Consider the following 13,276-nt stretch of genomic DNA (forward strand, 5'->3'; position numbering starts at 1 on the left):
AACCATTGATTCTCACAACTCTTACATCTTCCAACCAGTGATTCTCACAACTTAAATGTCTTCCAACGAGTTATTCTCACAACTCTTAGGTCTTCCAACCAGTGATTCTCACAACTCTTCCGTCTTCCAACCAGTGATTCTCACAACTCTTACGTCTTCCAACCAGTGATTCTCACAACTCTTCGATCTTCCAACCAGTGATTCTAACAACTCTTATGTCTTCCAACCAGTGATTCTCACAACTCTTCCGTCTTCCAACCAGTGATTCTCACATCTCTTACATCTTCCAACCAGTGATTCTCACAACTCTTACATCTTCCAACCAGTTATTCTCAAAACTCTTACGTCTTCCAACCAGTGATTCTCACAACACTTCCGTCTTCCAACCAGTGATTTGTACAACTCTTACGTCTTCCTACTAGTGATTCTCACAACACTTCTGTCTTCCAACCAGTGATTCTCACAACTCTTACGTCTTCCAACCAGTGATTCTCACAGATCTTACGTCTTCCAACCAGTGATTCTCACAACTCTTCCGTCTTCCAACCAGTGATTCTCACAACTCTAATGTTTTCCAACCAGTGATTCTCACAACTCTTACGTCTTCCAACCAGTGATTCTCACAATTCTTCCGTCTTCCAACCAGTGGTTCTCACAACACTGAACAAGTTTACTGCTTTATAAAAAAAAAAAAAAAAAAACTAAAGCTTTACAAGTGATGTACCTGTGCTCCATTATAGTCAATCATTTTTTGTCCAACATAAATGAGACTAGTGTTACAGAGTTGTCTCTGCTTTAAAGACCAGGTCATAAAGACACACATAAATACATTACGGTGGGCCCTCATCATCATCATCAGCAAACTCCATTAGAGTGAGGGCTTGAGAGGCTCAAATCCTCTCTTGCAAAAGCCCTGGACAGAAACCCTGCTGTCTTGCGTAGTGCATAAATGTCGCCATACAGGTCGAGATTTTTGGGTTCCCAGACCTGTTGAGACGGAGCAGCAAGTCTTGGGCAGTCAAACAGAATATGAGGCACGGTTTCCTCTTCTTCCCCGCAGGGGGGCACCGTGAATCAAAATTTGGCCATAGCCGCGAGAAATATGAGCCAACAGGACAGTGGCCTGTCCTGCACTGTGCTATAATAGCTTGCTCAGGCCTGGACAGCCTCCACCACGGGGAAATGCGGTCAGGGCGCCTCATGCGCTCCCAGACTCCACGGCCTTTTTGGTACTTGTCCCAGCACTCAAACCACTTTTCCATTTCTGTTTTTTTGTATTATAGCCAGGGCTTGATGATCAGTGGGTGGAATTTGCCCTCCCTGGTGGGCCAAAGAGTCTGCAATTGTGTTGCCAGTCACACATATGTGACTCGGTACCCACTGCATTATTACAGGGACGCCATAGCGTTGTTTTATGTTATGTGAAGCCATGATGACAGTGTTGATATTTGGGGGCTATGGTCCCGGGCTTTGCAAAGCCTGTAGTACAGATTTTGAGTCAGTGACCACAACAATCTGTGTTGCCCTCAAATGTCCCTTGCCGAGTTGAGAGTAAATGACTTTTAAGGCTTCACAGACTGCCATGGTCTCCGCATCAAAACTGCAAACACTACCACATGGTCCAAAGATTTTAACTGTGTAAGAGCCAAGAAAGTCGATGTATGCTCCATAGCCTGCTCTTCAAGAATCTATTGATGCCGACCCATCAGTGTATGCAAAAATAGCACTGGGCTTGAAGGTATTAATTGTCTCCAGAGCTAGGATTTGAAGGTCGTTAGATGAACGGCTTTGCTTAGTGGCATTAGGGTCTACTAATTTCAAGCATATGTCTGGGGTCGTTGGGCGACACCAAGGGGGAAGGGGATGAAAGCGTTGAATGTTTTGTCGGTTGGTGGAGAGGCCAGCCTCATCAGATAGTCTAGTGGCATGATGCATAAAAGACTGCATCTGGATACGTCTTCTGCATCTCCAACCGCTCATAGCAGGTCAGTACTGACCTTTCCCTCCTAAGGTTTAGTGGACCTATGTTAGCCATTATTTCAGCCGCATTCACTGGGCTTGTCCTAAAGGTTCCACAGACAAATCTTAGGGCTTGGGACTGTATTTTATCAAGTTGTTCAAGAGCAGTCCTAGAGCCATAAATTTGCACAGGTAGGCTGTAGTCTATCTGTGATCGGACTGCTCCTAAATACAGGGATCGGAGCATGTCTGCTCGGGCTCCCCACTTCGTGGATGCCAGCTTCCGCACAATGCAAAGTTTCCCTGAGGCCTTTCTTACAACATCCTGGATGTGCTTACACATTTTTAGTTTGCGATCTAAAGTTACAACAAGGTACTTGGGTAGCTTTTCCATGCTGAGAGCCACTCCGTTTTGGGAGAGCTGGAAAGGTTACCCGAGAATGCCAGTCCCGAGCGTGAACAGAGAATATACCGTCTTGGAGGTTTTTTGTGTGTATGAGCAGAGCGTATGGAGATCTTCTTGTAACACTTTTTGTATAGAGGTTGCGCTCCTTCCGGATTTCCAAAGGACAATATCATCAGCATATAGCAGCTTTTGGCATTTTAGCTGAGTCGGTAGGTCATTTATGAAGGCCGTGAAAAGGGCGCATGACAGGACGGAGCCCTGGGGGAGGCCGTGCTCGAGGGTCATTTCCCTTAAGACTTCTCCGTACATCCTTTTTCTTATTGTACGCTCTTGTAGGAAGTCTCTAATCCAGTAATATATCCGTCCCCGCACCCCCACGGCTCTTATCTTATGAAGCAAACCAGGCCGCCATACTTTAAGTCAATGAATACTGCGTATGTGCTTTCGGTCCTTTGGAATCCATCTGCTACGCTCTGCACAAAGATGTAGACTTGGTCTATAGCGGACATTCCAGCCCTGAAACCAGCCTGTTCTGGAGCTATAAGACGGGCACTCTCAAGGTACCAAACCAGACGCTCATTTACCATTTTTTTCAGCCATCTTTCCCACACAAGATGTGAGTGAGATGGGCCTGTAGCCCTCAGCAGTGGAAGCATCTTTTCCCTTTTTTGGTATAGGAATAATGGTGGCACGTTTCCAGGCCCTGGGCAGATGGTAATCTGCCCAGGTTCTATTTACAAATGGCAAGAGCACGGCCCTTCCTTTCCCACCTACATGCTTAAGCATTTCGGGGGTGATACCATCCGGCCCGGGAGCCTTTTTAAGCTCGCATTTCCTCTTGGCAGCCTTGTTGATCTAAGCAAAATATTTGTTCAACAAGGTGGCAATTTTCTTCTTTGATGAAATGGTTACCCCACTGGGTGAAGATAATGGGGTTGCTGTTTTCGTACGCCCAGCATTTTCGAGATTTCTCAGAAGACTCCAAGCCTTAGAGCTATCCCTTAGGTTTAACCTTGCACAGGTGTTGGTCCAACGTTCTCGTTTTTCCCTGTTTACAGACGTTTTGACTAGTAGGCTGAGTCTGTTGTTTTTCTGCCTGAGTGTCGGATTGTTTGGGTTCTTTTGGACCTTTTTGTATGCCCTTCTCCGAGCCATAACAAGTTTGTTGATTTCAGCCGTCCAAAAGTTTTTGAATTGTTTACAAGGGTAAGTTCGAGGAATAAACTTTTTAGCCATGCCCAGGATAGCTGTTGTTATTTGACGGTACACAAGATCGACAGAGCTAGACTCTACATGGATTTTTTCAAGGGCATTGTCGACAGCTGTCTCGTATCCTTTCCAATTAGCCTTACTATAGCACCACTTTCGTGCTTCTTTAGTGGTCTTGGTGTTCATTTTAGAAAGAGTGGCAGTCAGTAATATTGGAAGGTGGTCACTACCAATATCGCCTAGTACTTGATAAGTTATGACAGATTCCAAGTTAGCAGAGACTAAAGAAAGATCTGGTCGTGATAGTGAACCATAGCTAGCATGCAGAAGAGTAGGAGGAGAGTGGCTTATTTTGCAAAAGAAAAAGGTTAGTAGAATTGCACAGGTCATGAACTTTTTTACCAGACTGATCAGTGTCATCATAGCCCCAGGAAGGTGAATGGGCATTTAGATCTCCAGCTATGATAGTGTCTACAGTTATTGTCTCTCTGACATCTAAAGCCAGTTCTTGTTTTGGTGGATTATAAACATTGATGCACTTGAAGAGTCTATTATTTTTCCAAATTTCTAATACCAAAGTGTCTGTCCTCCCCTGACTCAAGTCTGTGGACACTTTCTTGGCGACCAGAGCATTAGCCACCAATGTAACCAGGCCTCGGCAATCCCTATAGGAGCAGCAGAAAAAAAGAGTACTTGGGTATTGAGACACTTCTTTTTTCACCTATCAGACATTCTTGTAGTAAGGCAACATCCACACACTCTTTGTGGAGCAGGTTAGTTATTTCAAGTGTCTTTGGAATAAGTCCTCGGACGTTACATTGAAGGACTTTGAAAGTTTTAGCATCAGATTTGGAAATTTTAGGATCATGTTGCTTTATCTTTCCACCTAAATTAGTGTGTGGGATACTTACTTTCCCAGTATGAGGTGTTGGTGTTGGGTTAATTTTTTCTGAGACTTTTGGTTTTTTAATTGTAGTGTTTGTTTGGGGGAAAAAGGATGTTATCAGAGTTTGTGTGTTGGGAAGAACGGTAGCTCTTTTTTCACAACGTGGCCCGTTCTCCCTATGTACCAACGTTGCGAGGCGATTAGTAGCACATTTTTCGATGCCAGGCCTAATGCCCTTTACCTGGCCAGCGGAGCCTGTTAGGGTCTGCTCAGACCCGCTTTTCTTTGTAATTTTACTCGACATTGGTATGGGTTCCTCCAGGGGGAGGAGATTTGGGTTGCCCCTTAGAGCGAGCAGTGAAAAACAGTCCGGACATGAACATTGAACTATGAATCGATCGAAAGATCAGTTAATTCAACCACTCGCTCGTATGGGCAGGGTTTAATACACGAAAGTGGAGTGAGGCAGGAGACCTTTTTTTAAAGCCACCAGTTTAGGGCCCGCAAATTTTGATGGCTTGACCCTCCACTAGTCTCCAGGGCGGCGGCTGATCAGTTCAGCATTAGCTAAAGCCCCGACAGACACAAATCCCTACACCAGACGAGCGTGCAGAGGTTAAGTCGATCAGAGCCTAGCATTACCCAGACCTCACCAGCAGAACTCTGCACCAGGAGAGCATGAGAGCCTGCTAGGAAAGTTGGGGCTCCCGCAATATATATATATATATATATATATATATATATATATATAGAGAGAGAGAGAGAGAGAGACGCATAACATCAGACTATTAACACAAAAATGTGTTTATGTCTAAGCATGTTAATTGATAGTGCTAGCTACTTCCACTTGTGTTTAAAAGTATATCTGAGATTCCAAATAAATGTGTTTACAGCCATGCCTGCCCAGATAAAGAGGAGTGGGGGCAGTGAACACATCTCAACGTTGCACTGGCAAAGTGGGAAGTGGAATGGAGGTATCAGAGGAAAAAAAATACAACAAAAGATTGTAGTGAGCAACATGATAATGGGAGATAAGTCCATGGATGACAGGATAAGTGACAGCTCATGTCTAACATAACCATCTGATTATCTTTAGGATTAGTTAGTAATTTTTTAAAGAAATGTTTTCCTTAGCGTAGGTTATGCATTTTTCTTTAATTATATTTCATTGTTTCAAAATAATCTATATTTCAAGCACAATTTACCACTGACAGATATATATATCGAATGATCTATTATACTAGCAAAAGGATTCACAAGAAATGTCACACAAAAGTTTACTTTACCTCTCACTATCCACTAAGACATTGTTTTGGCAGATCCGTGGCAAGAACGCCGCAATATGCGAAAAACCGCAAGCTTTCTGTAAAACCTTAGTTTTATTATTATAATGTTTTTGTTTGGTGTAATGCACACATTGTAAGACAAATTTCCATACGAACACTAAAGATTATTATTATTATTTTTTTTTTTTCCCCAAAAGGCAGCATGATATATTTAAAACATAAAAACAAAAAAAATTCCATATTTTTAAACCATATTTCCTTTCTAGTTTGACTTAAGTCACTCATTTTTGTATTAGCTTTTCTTTTAGTAAAGAACAAAGAAAATATGGGCATTGAACTGGACCTTCGGAAAATACATTCTCTCCTTAAGACTGTTGAGTGGTACAATACTTTAGGATTGGAGGAGGAGAAACACAAGTAAAACTATATTTTAAATTGGAGAGAAGAAAAGTGTGAGGGGTCGATCCCTTGCTGGATGTGACAAGAGTTAGGGGTGAAAAGTAAACAAAAATTGCGATCTATGAGACAGATGATGTAAAGGTCATCTGTTTCTGTGATCCATGATTAACGAGGGTGTCATGTGGCCAGCACAACGACCATCCACCTTTACTTTTCCCCAACTAATGTCAGGTACAAATTAGAGCTGGGTGGACTCAGAGGTGCCCTAAAGATCCCTAAAGTAAAAATCCCAGTCTTCACTAGGATTTGAACCCAGGACCTCCTGGATCGAAAGCCAAGAGCTTTACCACTCATCAACCGCGCCTACGAGGGTAGAAGAGGCCCGTCAGAATGGCGACATTGAGCAAATACTAAATATGTTGATATTACATTGAGAAGTCAAAGAAAAGGATAATTATTTTGGACAGGATGGCCCGGGGTGGGGGGGGGTGGAAGTAAAAGAGACACTACAATTGATAGTAAAACAATTAATGTTCATGTGTTAGTCCTGGGGAGGGAACCTTATAAAACTGCTCTCTCCAATTCAAGTCAAAAGTCTATGTCGGAGAACATAATGCGCAGGTTGAAGAAAACAAAAACAAATAGAAGGTTCCAAAGAGAGAGAGAGAGAAAAGGAGAGATAGAGAGAATGAGATAGAAAAGGAGAAAGAAAGAGAGAAGGAAAGAGAAAGAATACAGGTCATTTTAATTGAGTGTAACATACTAGAAATGATGGGTTAAAAAGTTCCTTTGGGGAATAGTTGAAATGAGACAAATTTGTTAATTTAAAAAAAGTAAAGGATTTTCCGTCTTAAATAAAGAATAGATAGCCCTTGCATGTATAAACGAGCGTCGCCGGTGTGTAATGCTAGTAAGGTTATATCTGTATATTTAATTCTATACGTCGCCCAACCATGCAGGACACCACGCACACACGCCGACTCTCTAACCAGCCTCCCGATGTAGGGCCTAAACTAAACACATAATGATTGGATAGGCTACATTAGGCTCTTAATAGGAGATATTAAATATACTAACATACAATAATTAATGAGCATCTTGAGCCCTTGAATTCACTTTTATGATATTAGGTCTACATCTATTATAATAGTATCTAGACTCTAGATCTAGTTCTAAATATATGTAGGCCTACAAGCAAATGTTTTTATTAAAAATATGGATTTAGGTCGATTCGCTATTTTGATAGCTCCATTCATACTATTTTTACATTCACGCATTCGCTTTCTTGTAACATTATTATTTCGTTGAAATGTTTCCAAAAGACTCTCAGTGACTGTATCGACAGTGATACTCAAATTATGATATGGCTAGTATCCATTATTTATATTACAATCGAACTTGATATAAATATTCATTGCGGAGACCGCGGTATATGTTACAATTTTCCCTTTGCAACTTTTTGGGTGACTAAAGAGGCCAATCCTTGATACAAAGCTGCGCTCACAGGTTGGGCCTCTGTAAACACCAGGTACCGTTGTACTTTCACCATTCTTTCCGCTACTGTTGTGTAGGCATATGCGACCAGAGACCCTTCCTTTATGTTCGCTCTCAATGTGGATCTATCCAGTGCCACTTTTTCCCAGCTGTTAGTGTCGATTCTGAAGAGTTTCCTGTCGCGTTTGCATACACCAGTATACCTTGGAAGAAAGTGTACTAGATTTAGGTTTTAAACTAATATTGCAAAAGATAAAAAAAAAACATTTTCTCCATTTGCCAGTGCAGTGATGTGAATCATGTTTGAATGTAATGCAGCCCCCCCCCCCCCCGACTGATTTTTTGCTTTGATGGGCCTATTGTTTATTTTATGTGGGTTTTGAGGTTAAAACCTTCTCTTCTATAAAACAAAACAAAAATCCCCTCCAGAGAGTTTAAAGCTGATTCCAGCGGGATTTGAAGCTAAAAGCCACCGCTTCAATTGAAAATTAAAGCTAACTACAGTCACAAATCTCTATGAATGTAGCCAAGGGAGGGGAGGGTTTGATTTTACCCTCCCCCCATCAGAAGGGCTTTAAGTTTAAAACCCCTCCAGATTTTTTTGAGTTTCAAACTCCACTACAGAGATTTTTGAGGTTAAAATCCCCCTCTAAAATATTATTTTAAAGCAAACTACACTCACCAAAATTTTACGAACATAGCTAAGGGGTTTTGAGTTTGTTTTTAAAAAAAAACAACCTCCAGAGAATTTTATTTCAGCATTCTTTTTTTTTGTCTCTGTCCGATCCTAAGACTGATGTAGATTCGTTTCGAAACGAAACAAGGGGAGTAACTATGTTATGATTTTACTGCACGATGGTGTCAGTAGAACTGGGGGAAAGCAATAAATTAAACGACAAGAATGAAGGAAATTTGTTTTCTTTTGACTGACATTTCATCGCAGTCTGAATAGAAATGGTGGGTAAATAAATCACAGTTATCAATGTCGAGATGACCCTAACAGCACAGGTAATAATCATCTATTAAAAATGTCATATTTCAAATTAAGGGGAGGCAACCCCACAGAGTGTGCGATTGTATAAGTAGCGCACGTGCCAGGGGGGAGAACTGAGGAGGTGGGAAAGATACCACAGCGAGAAAGAGGAAACAGTTACTTTATATTTTCTTAAGTGTGCTAACACATATCGGGTACACTTTATTTACGGAGATATTGGTTCACTATGCCTGTGAAGATGTTGGTTCACTATGTCTGAGAAGATGTTGGTTCACTATGTCTGTGAAGATGTTGGTTCACTATGTCTGAGGAGATGTTGGTTCACTATGTCTGTGAAGATGTTGGTTCACTATGTCTGTGAAGATGTTGGTTCACTATGTCTGAGAAGATGTTGGTTCACTATGTCTGTGAAGATGTTGGTTCACTATGTCTGAGGAGATGTTGGTTCACTATGCCTGTTAAGATGTTGGTTCAATATGTCTGGGAAGATTTAGTTTCACATTGTCTGTGAAGATATTACTTCACTATACCTGTGAAAATATTGTTTCACTATGTCTGAGTATATTTAGATTCACTATGCCTGTAAATATATCGGTTCACTATGTTTGAGTAGATTTAGATTCACTATGTCTGAGAAGATGTTGGTTCACTATGTCTGAGAAGATGTTGGTTCACTATGTCTGTGAAGATGTTGGTTCACTATGTCTGAGAAGATTTTGTTTCACTGTCTGAGAAGATGTTGGTTCACTATGTCTGAGAAGATGTTGGTTCACTATGCCTGTGAAGATGTTGGTTCACTATGCCTGTGAAGATGTTGGTTCACTATGCCTGTGAAGATATTGGTTCACTATGTCTGTGTAGATGTTGGTTCACTATGTCTGTGAAGATGTTGGTTCAATATGTCTGTGAAGATGTTGGTTCAATATGTCTGTGAATATGTTGGTTCACTATGTCTGTGAAGATGTTGGTTCACTATGTCTGTGAAGATGTTGGTTCAATATGTCTGTGAAGATGTTGGTTCACTATGTCTGTGAAGATGTTGGTTCAATATGTCTGTGAAGATGTTGGTTCAATATGTCTGTGAAGATGTTGGTTCACTATGTCTGTGAAGATGTTGGTTCACTATGTCTGTGAAGATGTTGGTTCACTATGTCTGTGAAGATGTTGGTTCACTATGTCTGAGAAGATGTTGGTTCACTATGTCTGTAAAGATTTTGGTTCACTATGTCTGTGAAGATGTTGGTTCACTATGCCTGTGAAGATATTGGTTCAATATGTCTGTGAAGATGTTGGTTCAATATGTCTGTGAAGATGTTGGTTCACTATGTCTGTGAAGATGTTGGCTCACTATGTCTGTGAAGATGTTGGTTCACTATGTCTGTGAAGATGTTGGTTCGCTATGTCTGTGAAGATGTTGGTTCACTATGTCTGTGAAGATGTTGGTTCACTATGTCTGTGAAGATGTTGGTTCAATATGTCTGAGAAGATGTTGGTTCACTATGCCTGTGAAGATGTTGGTTCAATATGTCTGTGAAGATGTTGGTTCACTATGCCTGTGAAGATGTTGGTTCAATATGTCTGTGAAGATGTTGGTTCAATATGTCTGTGAAGATTTAGTTTCACATTGTCTGTGAAGATATTACTTCACTATACCTGTGAAAATATTGTTTCACTATGTCTGAGTATATTTAGATTCACTATGCCTGTAAATATATCGGTTCACTATGCTTGAGTAGATTTAGATTCACTATGTCTGTGAAGATGTTGGTTCACTCAGCCTGAAAAGACTTAGATTCACCATGTCTCTAATAAGAAATGGATGTGTATTGAGTCTTTTAGGAAATGTGCATGATTTTATTTTTACATTAATTCTCACCGAAGCCTATAACCATTCAATAGACTTCACGACATTAGTACTTCAACATTCTCAGTGCAGTCTGATCCTATCTCTTTTTGCGACTCATGAGAGATAGGGGGATATCAAATGATACAGTCACTTGGTCTCTTGGTCACTTGGTGTGGAAGTAAAGGTCAGTATCAACCACTCCGAAAAAATAAAAATCCTTGTGCCCAGAGAGAGTACATTGACTATGACAGTGCAGCGAGTTGACTACTGCCTACATTACCTTTGCCGACTTGGAGATTTCAGACTCATGTCTCAATGTCACATCGGCTCAAAATATTGTCGAGTACAATGGAACCTGATCCTTTGCGGCTTTTCAAAGTGTATGGACTCAATGGATATTTGGAAATTTCATCACTGACCTATATTTCATAAGTACCCTTTTTTTTAATCTTGCGGTCTATAGGGCTCATCAGTTTCTATGGCCGACCTTTAATAAAGGTTTCTACGACCAAACGCCTGTATATGGATGTTTGTTCCATATTGTTTTTACATAGTTATATCAACTCACTTGGTTTTTCTAAACAAAATTTCGAACACGTTATTTCTCCAAATTTCATGCTCTGAACATGTTATTTCTCCCACACTCATGCTCTAAACATGTTATTTCTTCCACACTCATGCTCTGAACAAGTTATTTCTCCCACACTCATGCTCTAAACACGTTATTTCTCCCACACTCATGCTCTAAACAAGTTATTTCTCCCACACTCATGCTCTGAACAAGTTATTTCTCCCACAATCATGCTCTGAACAAGCTATTTCTTCCACACTCATGTTCTGAACAAGCTTTTTCTTCCACACTGTCAGGGGTTCTTATTATATATATGTACTGCTGCTTGCTGCTATGCTCTCTCTGCTTGTCTCTTGTTCTTGTTGACTAGGCTCGCTAGGGGTATGAATCCTCAATAACACTTAACAACTTTACCACTTCTATTGCCTTTCTTTCTAATTCTAATTTTGATCTTTCTAGATTTAGTTTTTGTCGGTTTAAATCTTTTAATCTTTCTAGATCTAGTTTTTGTTGGTTTAAAACAAACTCTCGTAATTCATCACCCTTAATTCCAAACATGTGGGCCTGTTCTATTAATACCTCAATTGACCTAGGTTTAAACTCGTCCAGTTCTATTTCCAACTTTACCACTTCTATTGCGTTTCTTTCTAATTCTAAATTTGATCTTTCTAGATCTAGTTTCTGTCGGTTTAAATCTTTTAATCTTTCTAGATCTAGTTTTTGTTGGTTTAAAACAAACTCTCGTAATTCATCACCCTGAATTCCAAACATGTGGGCCTGTTCTATTAATACCTCAATTGACCTAGGTTTAAACTCGTCCATGGTAATCACAAATAATAAGAAATATTACTGAATAAGCGTAAATTAACATATAAAGGTTAAGTTAAGTAACGTTCAATTTACATAAGACAATAAATTATAAAAAAGATCAACAAAAAAAAAATTCACCCTTTATCTCCCCTACTGAAAAGGCAATGTACACTCGACCCTGAATGCTCGATACAACAGACAAAAGAAAACTCAACTTATCTGTGTCTGATGCCAGGAAAGAAATGACAACTCTTCCCACACGACGTGTTACTTTAAGAATGTAGAACTTCTGGAGTGTTCGCCTCCTTGTAAACACTTTATGACTCACAGCAGATTTAGAGAATGAAACAAATACAAAACAAAATTATTCAAACATTGATATGATACTAATAGTAATAATAATGGGTGCATACAAAAAAAAATGATTATCTAGTCAGTTAGTGCAATAATAATCCAAAAGATACCAGATATACAAACAATCAAGTCAGTCCCATAGGTTAGACAGTGATACAGGCACTTGCTATCTCCCTTACGTTCAACGATGACCAAGAGGGCATCGATGCGCTAAAGTCCAGTATAATCCATCATCAATGTAACAAAGGTAGATAATTCACGATTTCTTGAGTAATTGCATTCATGTAGAATAATCCAATAGTAAGTGAATACTAGTAGTAGTAGTAGTGTCTCTTTAAATGGCGATGTATCCAAATGGCGATGTCTCTCTAAATGGCGATGTCTCTTTAAATGGCGATGTCTCTAAATCCAATAGTAAGTAAGTAGTAGTAGTGTCTCATTAAATGGTGATGCCTCTTTAAATGGTGGGTGACGCAATGACCTCGGTATACAAGAAGTAGCTGCAAGTCAAAATTAGTCGATGACCTTTGTAGAGTTCTAGTAGACTGTTTGACTTCAACAATAACGTGTTGATGGCGAAACAAACAAATAGTTCCTCCGTGTTCTCAAAAATGTAAACAATGTCAAGTTCTTCAGTGTGTGTCGAAAGACTCTCAAATACTGGCCGAACGAGGCCCAAAAATGTCAACGAGTAGTAGGTTACAAATAATACAGATTGCCTTGAATCCAACTTTAGTAGACAATGTCATGTACAATAGTTACTGTCCCAGACCGGACGAAGCTCAAAAAATTCGGTATCCTTTTCTTTGCTTGTGTTGCTTATTCTTTATTTTCTTATCGATTTCTTCAACGTGACGAATGACATAACAGGTATAACTGATCTGCCCGGATTAGCCCTCAGATAGATGTCAAGAATAATACTGTATTAGTACACCGGTTAATACACTGGTGTTTAATAATACAGGTAACAGGTACAACGATACCTGCCCGGACGAGCCCCCAGATGTCAGGGGTTCTTATTATATATATGTACTGCTGCTTGCTGCTATGCTCTCTCTGCTT

The sequence above is a fragment of the Biomphalaria glabrata genome, chromosome 9, assembly GCF_947242115.1.
Source record: "Biomphalaria glabrata chromosome 9, xgBioGlab47.1, whole genome shotgun sequence".
Taxonomy (NCBI): Eukaryota; Metazoa; Mollusca; class Gastropoda; family Planorbidae; genus Biomphalaria; species Biomphalaria glabrata.